A 14,749-nucleotide genomic window follows, 5' to 3' on the forward strand; every position below is an offset into this window, starting at 1 on the left:
CATGCCACAGCTGACCACAGCTCTGTTTCCTCTCTCTCATGGTGTCTGAGGCAAAGGACAGTATTCTTGGTGCAAAAGCACAAACTTTACTTCTGGATTTCCATGAAAACCACTCTAAATACAGCCTAGCCCTCACATTGCCTTTCATTGGGCCATTTTAAGAACCTAACCATCAAATAGGAGATAATTACACCATCTCCTATTTGATCTACATTCCTCATTTCCTTCTCAGTTAGACACCTCTGAAAAAATAATCAGATCAACAGACTCCAGCACAAGACAAATAAAGCAAACATTAAAAAAAAAGACACAGACTGAATTCCAAGGTGAGCTGGTAGCTTCTCCCTGTTCCATGACTACAGACTATTCCTAATCATCAAAACTATCATAGTATTAAATGTTCTTGTTCAAAAGCCTGGGAAAACAAATAAGGGTAAATCAGTGGAAATTCACGAGTATTACTAAAAAAAAAACAACTCAAGTACTTTCTCTTCGAACAGTAAGTGAGAATTGTTATCTTTGTGTCAAAATGATGTCATCATGCACTTTCATGGTTCCAAATGACCTCAAACCCTGTTCATGTACCTCCTTACAATCACATATTTCACAGATTGGTGAAAGAGTTCAACACTAATAGAAAACCTGGCCATTGATGCTCATTTGAATCAACTGGATTATTAAATATAGGTGTAAAAAATCTTTCAAAATGTTCGTAAAAGATTACACTACCAAATCATACAATTGCTGGATAGTGAGTAGTAAAACACAGAAGTAAACAATATGAAGTTAAAAAGAATTTATTTAAAGAAAAAGAAAAAGAATTTATTTGAATCCCAGCTCCATAGCCTACCAGCTGAGTGACTATGGGTGTGTTATTTGAACTCTATGATGGTTAGTTTTACATGTCATCTTGACTGGGCCACAGTGCCCAGATATGTATCAATAGTTAAACATTATTTTGGATGTTTCTGTGAGGGTGTTTTGGGTGATATTAACACTTTTCCAGCTTTATTGAAATATAATTGAAAAAACTGTATGTATTTAAAGTATACAACATGATAACTTGATTGTATATATACATTGTGAAATTATTACCACATTAAGTTAATTAACACATCCATCATCTAACATGTTTTTTGTTTTTTGAGTGAAAATGCTTAAGATTTACTCTCTCAAAAAATTTCAAGTATACAATACAGTATAATTAACTGTAGTCACTATGCTAAACATTAGGTTGCCAGGAGTTGGGGGCAGGGGAAATGGGGAGATGTTGGGTGAAAGGGTACAAACTTTTAGCTATGAGATGAATAACCTCCAGGATCTAATACACAGCATAGTGATTATAGTCAATACTGTATTATATACCTGAAAGTTGCTCTGAGAGTAGAGCTTTAAGGTACCCAAAACAACAACAACAATGAAATGGTAATTATGGAAGGTGAAGGACGTATTAACTAACCTGACTGTGGTAAATATTTTGCAATGTATATATGTATGAAATCATCACATTATATACATTAAACTTACACAGTGTTATATATCGATTATATCTCAATAAAGCTGAGGGGAAAATCAATAGATTGTCTTGAAGTTAGCACTAAACAAACAGAAAAAGAAATGGAAAATTAACCTATTCAAAATGACAACAAAAACAAATCCAACAAAACAAACTCAAGAAATCTGCTTTTGACCATTCCCAGGGACAAAGCAGGAGAAACCCAAGTTCTAAGAAAGGTCTGTGTAGGGGGAGATTCAAAATGGCGGAAGAGTAAGATGAGATCCCCTTCCTCCCCACAAATACATCAGAAATACATCTACATGTGGAACAACTCCTACAGAACACCTACTGAATGCTGGCAAAAGACCTCAGACCTCCCAAACGTCAAGAAACTCCCCACATACCTGGCTAGGGCAAAAGAAAAAAGAAAAAACAGAGACAAAAGAATAGGGACGGGACCTGCACCAGTGGGAGGGAGCTGTGAAGGAGGAAAGATTTCCACACACTAGGAATCCCCCTCGCGGGCGGAGACTGCGGGTGGCGGAGCGGGGAAGCTTCGCAGCCATGGAGGAGAGCGCAGCCACAGGCGTGCGGAGGGCAAAGTGGAGAGATTCCCGCACAGAGGATCGGTGCCAACCAGCACTCACCAGCCCAAGACGCTTGTCTGCTCACCAGCTGGGACAGGTGGGGGCTGGGAGCTGAGGCTCAGGCTTCGGAGGTTGGATCCCAGGGAGAGGACTGGGGTTGGCTGCGTGAACATAGCCTGAAGGGGGCTAGTGCGCCACAGCTAGCCGGGAGGGAGTCCGGGAAAAAGTCTGGAGCTGCCGAAGATGCAAGAGACTTTTTCTTCCCCCTTTGTTTCCTGGTGCACAAGGAGAGGGGATTAAGAGTGCTGCTTAAAAGAGCTCCAGTGACGGGTGTGAGCCGCGGCTTTTAGCGCGGACCCCAGAGACGGCCATGAGATGCTAAGGCTGCTGCTGCCGCCACCAAGAAGCCTGTGTGCAACCACACGTCACTTTCCACACCTCCCCTCCCGGGAGCCTGTGCAGCCTGCCACTGCCAGGGTCCCGTGATCCAGGGACAACTTCCCCGGGAGAATGCACGGCGCACCTCAGGCTGGTGCAACATCACGCCGGCCTCTGACGCCGCAGGCTCGCCCTGCGTTCCGTACCCCTCCTCCCCCCAGCCTGAGTGAGCCAGAGCCCCCGAATCTGCTGCTCCTTTAACCCCATCCTGTCTGAGCAGAAAACAGACGCCCTCAGGAGAACTACAGGCAGAGGCGGGTCCAAATCCAAAGCTGAACCCCAGGAGCTGTGGGAACAAAGAAAAGAAGGGGAAATTTCTCCCAGCAGCCTCAGGAACAGCAGATTAAAACTCCACAATCAACTTGATGTACCCTGCATCTGTGGAATACCTGAATAGACAACAAATCATCCTAAACTGAGGAGATGGACTTTGGGAGCAATGATATACGTATTTTTTTTCCAATTTTCTCTTTCTGTGAGTGTGTATGTGTATGCTTCTGTGTGTGATTTTGTCTGTATAGCTTTGCTTTTACCATTTGTCCTAGGGTTCTGTCTGTCCGTTTTTGTTTTTTGGGGTTTTTTTAGTATGGTTTTTAGCACTTGTTATCATTGGTGGATTTGTTTTCTGGTTTGGTGGCTCTCTTCTTTCTTTCTTTTTTTTTAATTACTTTAAAAAAATTTTTTTCATAATTATTTTTAATTTTAATAATTTTTAAATTCTATTTAATGTTATTTTATTTAATTTTCTTCTTTGTTTCTTTCTTTTTTATTTTTCTCCCTTTTATTCTAAGCCATGTGCTTGACAGACTCTTGGTGCTCCAGCCAGGCATCAGGGCTGTGCCTCTGAGGTGTGAGAGCCAAGTTCAGGACACTGGTCCACAAGAGACCTCCAAGCTCCACATAATATCAAACAGTGAAAATCTCCCAGAGATCTCTATCTCAACACCAAGACCCAGCTCCACTCAATGACCAGCAAGCTCCAGTGCTGGACACCCTATGCCAAAAAACTAGCAAGAGAGGAACACAAACTCACCCATTAGCAGAGAGGCTACCTAAAATCATAATAAGTCAACAGACACCCCAAAACACACCACCAGACGTGGACCTGCCCACTAGAAAGACAAGATCCAGCCTCATCCACCAGAACACAGGCACTAGTCCCCTCCATGTGGAAGCCTACACAACCCACTGAAACAACCTTAGCCGCTGGAGGTAGACACCAAAAAAACCGGGAACTACAAACTTGCAGCCTGCGAAAAGGAGACCCCAAACACAGTAAGTTAAGCAAACTGAGAACACAGAGAAACACACAGCAGATGAAGGAGCAAGATAAAAACCCACCAGACCTAACAAATGAAGAGGAAATAGGCAGTCTACCTGAAAAAGAATTTAGAATAATGACAGTAAAGATGATCCAAAATCTTGGAAATAGAATGGAGAATACAAAAGAAGTGTTTAACAAGGACCTAGAAGAACTGAAGAGCAAACAAACAGTGATGAATAACACAATAAATGTAATTAAAAATTCTCTAGAAGGGATCAAGAGCAGAATAACTGAGGCAGAAGAACGGATAAGTGACCTGGAAGATAAAATAGTGGAAATAACTACCGTGGAGCAGAATGAAGAAAAAAGAATGAAAAGAATTGAGGACAGTCTCAAAGACCTGTGGGGCAACATTAAACACACCAACATTTGAATTATAGGGGTCCCAGAAGAAGAAGAGAAAAAGAAAGGGACTGAGAAAATATTTGAAGAGATTATATTGAAAACTTCCCTAATATGGGAAAGGATATAGTTAATCAAGTCCAGGAACCACAGAGAGTCCTATGCAGGATAAATCCAAGGAGAAACATGCCAAGACACATATTAATCAAACTATCAAAAATTAAATACAAAGAAAACATATTACAAGCAATGAGGGAAAAACAACAAATAGCACATAAGAGAATCCCCATAAGATTAACAGCTGATCTTTCAGAAGAAACTCTGCAAGCCAGAAGGGAGTGGCAGGACATATTTAAAGTGATGAAGGGGAAAAACCTACAACCAAGATTACGCTACCCAGCAAGGATCTCATTCAGATTTGATGGAGAAATTAAAACCTTTACAGACAAGCAAAAGCGAAGAGAATTCAGCACCACCAAACCAGCTTTACAACAAATGCTAAAGGAACTTTTCTAGGCAGGAAACACAAGAGAAGGAAAAGACTTACAATAACAAATGCAAAACAATTAAGAAAATGGTAATAGGAACATACATATCGATAATTACCTTAAAAGCAAAAGGCTTAAATGTTCCTGCCAAAAGACACAGACTGGCTGAATGGATACAAAAACAAGACCCATATATATGCTGTCTACAAGAGACCCACTTCAGAGCTATGGACACATACAGACTGAAAGTGAGGGATGGAAAAAGATATTCCATGGAAATGGAAATCAAAAGAAACCTGGAGTAGCAATTCTCATATCAGACAAAATAGACTTTAAAACAAAGACTATTACAAGAGACAGAGAAGGACACTACATAATGATCAAGGAATCAATCTAATATGAAGATATAACAATTGTAAATGTTTCTGCACCCAACACAGGAGCACTTCAATACATAAGGCAAATACTAACAGCCTTAAAAGGAGAAATAGACAGTATCAGAATCATAGTAGGGAACTTTAACACACCACTTTCACCAATGGACAGATCATCCAAATTGAAAATAAATAAGGAAACACAAGCTTTAAATGATACATTAAACAAGATGGACTTAGTTAACTGACATTTAGAGGACATTCCATCCAAAAACAACAGAATGCACTTTCTTCTCAAGTGTGCATGGAACATTCTCCAGAATAGAGCACACCTTGGGTCACAAATCAAGGCTTGGTAAATTTAAGAAAATTGAAATCATATCAAGTATCTTTTCCGACCATAACACTATGAGACTAGATATCAACTACAGGAAAAAATCTGTGAAAAATACGAACACCTGGAGGCTAAACAATACACTACTTAATAACCAAGAGATCATTGAAAAAATCAAAGAAGAAATTTAAAAATACCTAGAAACAAATGACAGTGAAAACACGACGACTCAAAACCTATGGAATGCAGCAAAAGCAGTTCTAAGAGGGAAGTTTCTGGCAAAACAATCCTACCTTAAGAAACAAGAAACATCTCAAATAAACAACCTAACCGTATACCTAAAGCAATTAGAGAAAGAAGAACAAAAAAACCCCAAAATTAGCAGAAGGAAAAAATCATAAAGATCAGATCAGAAATAAATGAAAAAGAAATGAAGGAAACAATAGCAAAGATTAAAACTAAAAGCTGGTTCGTTGAGAAAATAAGCAAAATTGATAAACCATTAGCCAGACTCATCAAGAAAAAATGGGAGAAGACTCAAATCAATAGAATTAGAAATGAAAAAGGATTAGTAACAACTGACACTGCAGAAATACAAAGGATCATGAGAGATTAATACAGGCAACTATATGCCAATAAAATGGACAACCTGGAAGAAATGGACAAATTCATAGAAATGCATAACCTGCTGAGACTGAACCAGGAAGAAATAGAAAATATGAAAAGACCAATCACAAGTAATGAAATTGAAACTGTGATTAAAAATCTTCCAACAAACAAAAGCCCAGGACCAGATGCCCTCACAGGCGAATTCTACCAAACATTTAGAGAAGAGGTAACACCTATCCTTCTCAAACTCTTCAAACTATAGCAGAGGGAGAACACTCCCAAACTCATTCTATGAGGCCACCATACCCTGATACCAAAACAAGACAAATATGTCACAAAAAAGAAAGCTACAGGCCAATGTCACTGATGAACATAGATACAAAAATCCTCAGCAAAATACTAGCAAACAGATTCTAACAGCACATTAAAAGGATCATACATCATGATCAAGTGGGGTTTATCCCAGGAATGCAAGGATTCTTCAATATAAACAAATCAATCAATGTGATACACCACATAAACGAACTGAAGAATAAAAACTGTATGATCATCTTAATAGATGCAGAAAAAGCTTTTGACAAAATTCAACACCCATTTATGATAAACACTCTCCAGAAAGTGGGCATAGAGGGAACCTACCTCAACATGATAAAGGCCATATACGACAAACCCACAGCAAACATCATTCTCAATGTTGAAAAACTGAAAGCATTTCCACTAAGATCAGGAACAAGACAAGGATGTCCACTCTCAACACTATTATTCAACACTTTTGGAAGTCCTAGCCACAGCAATCAAAAAAGAAAAAGAAATAAAAGGAATCCAAATAGGAAAAGAAGAAGTAAAACTGTTTGCAGATGACATGATACTATACATAGAGAATCCTAAAGATGCTACCAGAAAACTACTAGAGCTAAGCAATGAATTTGGTAAAGTAGCAGGATACAAAACTAATGCACAGAAATCTCTTGCATTCCTATACACTAATGATGAAAAATCTGAAAGTGAAATTAAGAAAACACTCCCATTTACCACTGCAACAAAAAGAATAAAATATCTAGGAATAAACCTACCTAAGGAGACAAAAGACCTGTAGCAGAAAATTATGACACTCATGAAAGGAATTAAAGATGATACAAATAGAAGGAGCGATATACCATGTTCTTGGATTGAAAGAATCAACATTGTGAAAATGACTCTACTACCCAAAGCAATCTACAGATTCAATGCAACCCCTATCTAATTACCAATGCCATATTTCACAGAACTAGAACAAAAAATTTCACAATTTGTATGGAAACACAAAAGATCCTGAATAGCCAAAGCAATTTGAGAAAGAAAAACGGAGCTGAAGGAATTAGGCTCCCTGACTTCAGACTATACTACAAAGCTACAGTAATCAAGACAGTATGGTACTGGCACAAAAATAGATATACAGATCAATGGAACAGGATAGAAAGCCCAGAGATAAACCCACGCACTTATGGTCACCTTATCTTTGATAAAGGAGGCAAGAATATACAGTGGAGGAAAGACAACCTCTTCAATAAGTGGTGCTGCGAAAACTGGACAGCTACATGTAAAAGAATGAAATTAGAACACTCCCTAACACCATACACAAAAATAAACTCAAAATGGATTAAAGACCTAAATGTAAGGCCAGACACTATCAAACTCTTAGAGGAAAACATAGGCAGAACACTCTGACATAAATCACAGCAAGATCCTTTTTGACCCACCTCCTAGAGAAATGGAAAGAAAAACAAAAATAAACAAATGGGACCTAATGAAACTTAAAAGCTTTTGCACAGCAAAGGAAACCATAAAAAAGACCAAAAGACAACCCTCAGAATGGGAGAAAATATTTGCAAATGAAGCAACTGACAAAGGTTAATCCCCAAAATTTACCAGCAGCTCATGCAGCTCAATATCAAAAAAACAAACAACCCAATCCAAAAATGTGCGGAAGATCTAAATAGACATTTCTAGAAAGAAGATATACATATTGCCAACAAACACATGAAAGAATGCTCAACATCATTAATCATGAGAGAAGTGCATATCAAAACTACAATGCGATATCATCTCACACCAGTCAGAATGGCCATCATCAAAAAATGTACAAACGATAAATGCTGGAGAGGGTGTGGAGAAAAGGGAACCCTCTTGCGCTGTTGGTGGGAATGTAAATTGATACAGCCACTATGGAGACCAGTATGGAGGTTCCTTAAAAAACTAAAAATCGCACTACCATACAACCCAGCAATCCCACTACTGGGCATATACCCTGAGAAAACCATAATTCAAAAAGAGTTATGTACCACAATGTTCATTGCAGCTCTATTTACAATAGCCAGGACGTGGAAGCAACCTAAGTGTCCATCAATAGATGAATGGATAAACAAGAAGTGGCACATATATACAATGGAATATTACTCAGCCATAAAAAGAAATGAAATTGAGTTATCTGTAGTGAGGTGGAAGGACCTAGAGTCTGTCATACAGATTGAAGTAAGTCAGAAAGAGAAAAACAAATACCATATGCTAACACATATATAGAATTTAAAAAACAAACAAATAAAAAATGGTCATGAAGATCCTAGGGACAAGACGGGAATAAAGATGCAGACCTACTAGAGAATGGACTTGAGGATATGGGGAGGGGGAAGGGTAAGCTGGGACAAAGTGAGAGGGTGGCATGGACATATATACAGCACCAAATGTAAAATAGCTAATGGGAAGCAGCCGCATAGCACAGGGAGATCAGCTCGGTGCTTTGTGACCACCTAGAGGGGTTGGATACGGTGGGTGGGAGGGAGGGAGATGCAAGAGGGAAGAGATATGGGTATATATGTATATGTATAACTCATTCACTTTGTTATAAAGCAGAAACTAACACATCATTATAAAGCAATTATACTCCAATAAAGATGTTAAAAAATAAAATAGAATAAATACATCTATTATGGATGCATGTTAAAAAAAAAAGTCTATGTAACTAAAGATCTAGTAGGATATGTCATGTATATTGCAAGTAAAACCAAAAATGTATATGCAATTTTCAAATACCAACCCCAAATCGAAGATCAAAAGGGCAAACACTCCAAACTACACGTGTTTGGTCTGTAGTCTAGATAAGCTACATAGGCAACCCTATGTAGCTTATCTAGAAAAGATAGCCCCAGGGGTTTATTAATTCAAATATGTTAATAATTCCTCAGGGGTAGACTGGTACATTTCTTAGTGTCTTATCAAGATTTTTATTAACCAAGATAATGTCAGCAGTGTAAAATTCACGGAAAAGTTTTCAGCATGTTCTATACTTGGGAACAGTTAAGAGAGCATAGGAAATAACAGTTTCTTGAAAACATTGAGTCCTGACACTTTTAGGAAAAAAAAGTGTATATAATCTTTTCTATTTCTTCCACACTTAGTTATTTTTCTGTTCAAGTTTCCTAGTTCTTGATTCAATTTCAATAATTTTTATTTTTTCAGAAATTTATTTTCTTGAGACTAAATATTTTTGGTATAGTTTCACATATTCTTATCTATTCTTCATCAGCTGTTACCTTATTATTCTCAGTTTTTAAATTGCTGCATTATATATTTGTGTGTTTTTATCAATATAAATAACCCTCTTTATCCTGGTTACTGTTATTGCTTTGGACCTCTATCCTTACTATCTCCGTATACTTGCTTGCTATCTTTGTTCCTTCTCTTTAACTTTTTGTTTTAGTTGTATATCTGACAATGTACAGGCTTTTGAAAACTGGATTTTCTTTTTAAAACCATCAAAGAATCTTTGCCTTTTACTCCATCTGTTGAAACTACTCATGTATATTAGCATAAGTTTTATGTTTGGTATAACTCTGTCACCTTTCTTTCTACCATTTATTTCTTATGTTTCTTATGGCTAATTTCTTCATTATCTTTATTTTATTCCCCAAACACACACCCATCCCCAGAGCAATAAAGACCTCAGTAAATACTTCTAGATACTTCCCTCCCTTGGTGGGAGATTTTCTACATCTTATTCATAATAGTCTAATCATTCTGTTTTAGACAAATATGCTTTGTTCCTTTAAAGCATCTAAAAATGAAAATGAAAAAAATGTTTTTATACTAATACTTTATGTAATTTTACCTCCCAAAACACCCCTACTTGTCCCAGCTCTCTAGTGAAATCCCCCCTATTGTGACTTAACTTTGGTAATAGGCTTGGCAGCCAGGAGAGAAAATGCATGCAGCTCCTGGAGAGGACAGCTATTGCCTTGTGAGGAAGAGGCTTCTGCAATATCCCTGCATAATGCTAGCTCAACAGAGAGAGAGAACCCACTTCTGCAAACTCAGAAGGCTCAAACAAAAAAAGTTTGCAGAGTCAAAAACTTCAGGTTATCTAGCCCAATAGCCACATCCCATGTGTCAGGTCCCAAGTTTTACCAACTAGGGCTCTGACTTTGGATCACCAGATCTATGTTGAGCATCCAACCATCACTGCAGTTCAACCACTCTATCCAGTCCTGTGTTTGGTATTCAGCTTTTCCTGCTCACTCACTGCATGAGATGAGAGCTTTTAAATAATCTACCAAAGAGAATCTCTGGATCTCAAACTCAGCTTTCAATTATGTTAACTGCCCTCCACTTTTCATTATCCACCTCTTGCACATAATTGCAAACTAGCAGCAACCATGCAATTCCACTGTCCTTATGTTTATCACCTCTAACCCTAAAATGTATGAACTGGCACTGACTTGTGCACTCACCTCTACTACCAGTGCCAGTGGTGAAAGTTTTAACAATCACACCACTGCCTGAGCTAGAAGCTGTCAGCATGCCACCTACCACCAAGTTCTCATTACCAGCACCAGCTGAGTGGTGATTGATCCAGTCCCCAAATCTCATCTTAACATTAGTTTTCTTGGAGCTCTTTCAGTACTACCTACTACAGATTAGGCTTTCTGGGTACCAAACACTTAAATAAAGTAAATGTGCAAAGGTTTATTGAGAAGTAACACCTGTTAAAGGAAAAGAGAGGAAGCAGGATCTGGCGGGGAAAGCTATCAGACGCCAATCTGACAAAAGTCTCTTCCAGACCAACTGGGAACTATGGAGTAAATAATGTGTTAGAGAAATCCACACTGGGTGGAAATGACTAAACCTTTATACCACTACCTTGCTCAGTCATTGGCTGAGGGCTACCCAGGGAAGAAAATGCCCTGAGCTTGAAAACTGAGGCAAACCTTGACAAAGCTAACAGCTAGAGTCTGTCAGGTTGTATTAAGCATATATTTTTACTCTGATACTTTGATATCTGAGGCCTTGCTGACCCTGGAGGGAATGCCTCTTCCAGGGCCAGCTAATTCCCAGAGACGGCAAATGACTCCACTGTGAGCATGTCCTCCATATGCAAACCAACCAACCCAGAGCTTATAACCCAACCATCTCCTTTTTCTGAGCTCTTATACTCTGGGCCATCATTCCTCTGCCAGGGAATAGTGTACGCAGTATTACAGTGTACCCACACCAGGGCCAGGTACCAGACAACAGGGGACAGCCCCTATGCCACAGAGCCCACTGAAATTATTTCAACTAGCCAAGCATCAGCCTGCTTACCCTGAATCATCTGTCCTTCTGATGGAAATCACAATAAAGGCTCTTGCACATAGTTCTTTCTTTTTCCCTCTGCCTCCTGACTCTGCTTCCCCATGTGACCCTGCATGGTGTGACATGTCCCCTTCTTGGGAACAGTAAGTAACAAACTATCTTTTCAATCAATGGCAATCATCTCCTGATCTGCTAGCCTCACCTTATCTAAATAAAAATGAAATCTATGTTTTAAAATATAGGTACTCATACTCTTTGCAGTTGAGCAGTTTGTCTTGAAGAATGATCTGAAGGCTACCTCCATGTGTCCTACAGGAGTGATTTTTTTAAAGTGGATCAATCATAGCTGTAATACTTCAGAAAGCAGTGAATTTTCATTCACTATTTCATTCACTACTTTTTTAATTAACCACATACCAGTTAGGGATGACTGGCTCTGAAAACATAGCAGTCCTTTCCCCCATGGGCCCTATGGTCTACTGTAGAATAATTTCAAAAGGTGTGCTGAACACTGTAATGAGTATGAGAGGAGAAGCAAACAGATGTGGGATCACAATGAAGAGGAACCAACCTCTCCTAAGTGTGAAGAAGCCCTCATGTATGGAAAAGCATATAAGCATTCCTGAAAGACTATTCAGATTTGGACACTAAAAAGAAATTTGTTGAAAGAGGTATGAAACAATAGGGAAAGCTGAGGGAACAGAGCTGGAGGAGACAGAGAGGGCAGTATATTCAAATAACTAAAGGAAATTCAGTGTATAGTGTAGAGTTCTAGAAGCAGGGTGGGAAAGGAGGGTGAAAAGGTAGGCAAAGTCTAGATGCTGCAGGGCTCTGCCACCCATGTTAAGGAGAGTGAACTCTCTTAAATGCAAGAGAAGCTACTGAAGAATTTTTAAGAGGGTAGTGACATAACTCAATGTGTAAAGATCACTCTTGTATGAAAAAAAGACTAGAGTGGAAAAAAAAATATGGGCAGAAAAGCTAATCAGAAGACTGTGGCAGTAATCCAGCTAAAAGATCAGAGTGGCCTGGAGTCATATAGTGGCAGTGGGTATAAGGACAAGGGGAAAATGGGTTCAATAAATATTTATGCACATAAGACATTAAGAAAAGAGATGGAGTCAAGGATGACACCCAGATTTCTGGTGTGAGAAACTGGGTGAATGGAAGGTGACTTATAGAGATAGGAAATACTGGAGAAGCATATTAGGAAGAGGAAGCATAAAGATGTGCATGTAAAGAACAAGTAAAAAGATTAGCCTCCCAAGGGAGGACAAAAACATCTTCCACTATAATAAGAAGGATATAGGCAGATGCATAAAATTTACAGATACAATAACAAGTAGTTGAGGGAGTGTCCATCTGAAGGTGGTTCTATCTTCACCTGTTGATAGAAAAAGTTCTATCTTTTTCTCCAACAGTAGAACTGTAAGTCATCTGTTGAAAGCAAATGCAGAGAGTAAGGGATAGAAAATAAACATTTGGGGAAGAATAGATAAGATATGAAATGGTTTTTGTAAATACTAAACACCGACCATGGAAACCTAGCTATATTGCTGGGCAGTAGTGAAGAGCCAGATAAGACCAGCAGTTATAAATTGATAATGGGATCAATCTTAAACTAGATACTTACAACGGTTATGTATATTCATACTCTTCTTATTATCGACCAAATAAAAGATCACTTAAAGCCTTTTGTGGATATATTGGGTAATTTTAATTTGAGTTTACCAGCCGGAACTTTCAATTGATCAGATGATTTATGTTGTATATTAATATGTACTTTATTTATTTGCCCTGATTGCCTCTCTGAATGTGGAGGGAAAAGAGCAAGAGTCAAACTTTCATATGTATATAGGAAGACAGAAATTACCCTTTATAAAGGAGAAAATGACTCTATGCAGCTCAAGGGAGACTGAAGTGGAGAACTTAGGAGAGGGGTAAAGGATACATGCTTCCTCCTCTAACAAGATAAAAAGGTATCTATAACCAAGATGCTTCTTTGACCTCTTAGTATTAGAAACTGGCTTAAAAAAATTTACATGTGGAAAGCACAAGAAAATAGTTGGCTCTCAACATAAAAGCCATCACAGATTGTAATAAGCTTCTTTGGATTTCTTAAACCATGTTTGAAGGAATGCTGTAGGAATAAGATTACTTTGGAGAAGCATGGTCACATATGTGAATCTAGGGAGGGGGTATTTTAGAAACACCCAGGGCCATTTTCAAACTGTATGTGCTTTCCACCTCTCAGCAATTGTGACTTCTACACATGTATACACACACTGCCTTGAGAATCAGTGTTGAAGGAGTGACCACATTACAAATTGTTGCATTGCCAGGTGCTATTTTAACTTCATTTGTATGTATAAGAAAACTGAGGCATACACAGATAAACAATTTTGTTGCACCCCACTGGGTAGTGAATATTGGGTGGGCCAAAAAGTGCTTTTGGTTTTTTAAGTAAAAATAAAAGACACATTTTTCATTTTCACCAAGAACTTTATTGAACAACATATTCACCCTTTAGTTCCACTACCTTCTGCCATTTTTCAGGCAACTTCATAATTCCATCTTCCCAAAACTTTTTATCTTTCTGAGTAAATAACGGTTCCAGGTGCCTTTTACAGTCTTCCAGGGAATTGAAATTTTTTCCATTAAGAGAATTTTGTAAAGGCCAAAATAAATGGAAATCCGAAGGTGCAATGTCTGGTGAATACAGAAGATGAATCAGAACTTCCCACCCAAGCTGTAACAGTTTTTGCCTGGTCATCAAAGAAACATGCGGTCTTGCATTATCCTGATGGAAGATTATACATATTCTGTTGACTAATTCTAGATGCTTTTCGTTGGGTGCTGCTTTCAGTTGGTCTCAGTGGGAGCAGTACTTGTTGGAATTAATCGTTTGGTTTCCTGCAAGGAGCTCATAATACAGGACTCCCTTCCAATCCCACCATATATACAACATCACCTTCTTTGGATGAAGACCAGCATTTGGTGTGGTTGGTGGTGGTTCATTTCGCTTGCCCCACAATCTCTTCCATTCCACGTTGTTGTACATTATCCACTTTTCATCACCCATCACAATTTGTTTTAAAAACAGAATGTTTTCATTACGTTTCAGTAGAGAACTGCACATGGAAATAAGGTC

This window comes from Delphinus delphis, chromosome 5, assembly GCF_949987515.2.
Source record: "Delphinus delphis chromosome 5, mDelDel1.2, whole genome shotgun sequence".
In the NCBI taxonomy this organism is placed as follows: Eukaryota; Metazoa; Chordata; class Mammalia; order Artiodactyla; family Delphinidae; genus Delphinus; species Delphinus delphis.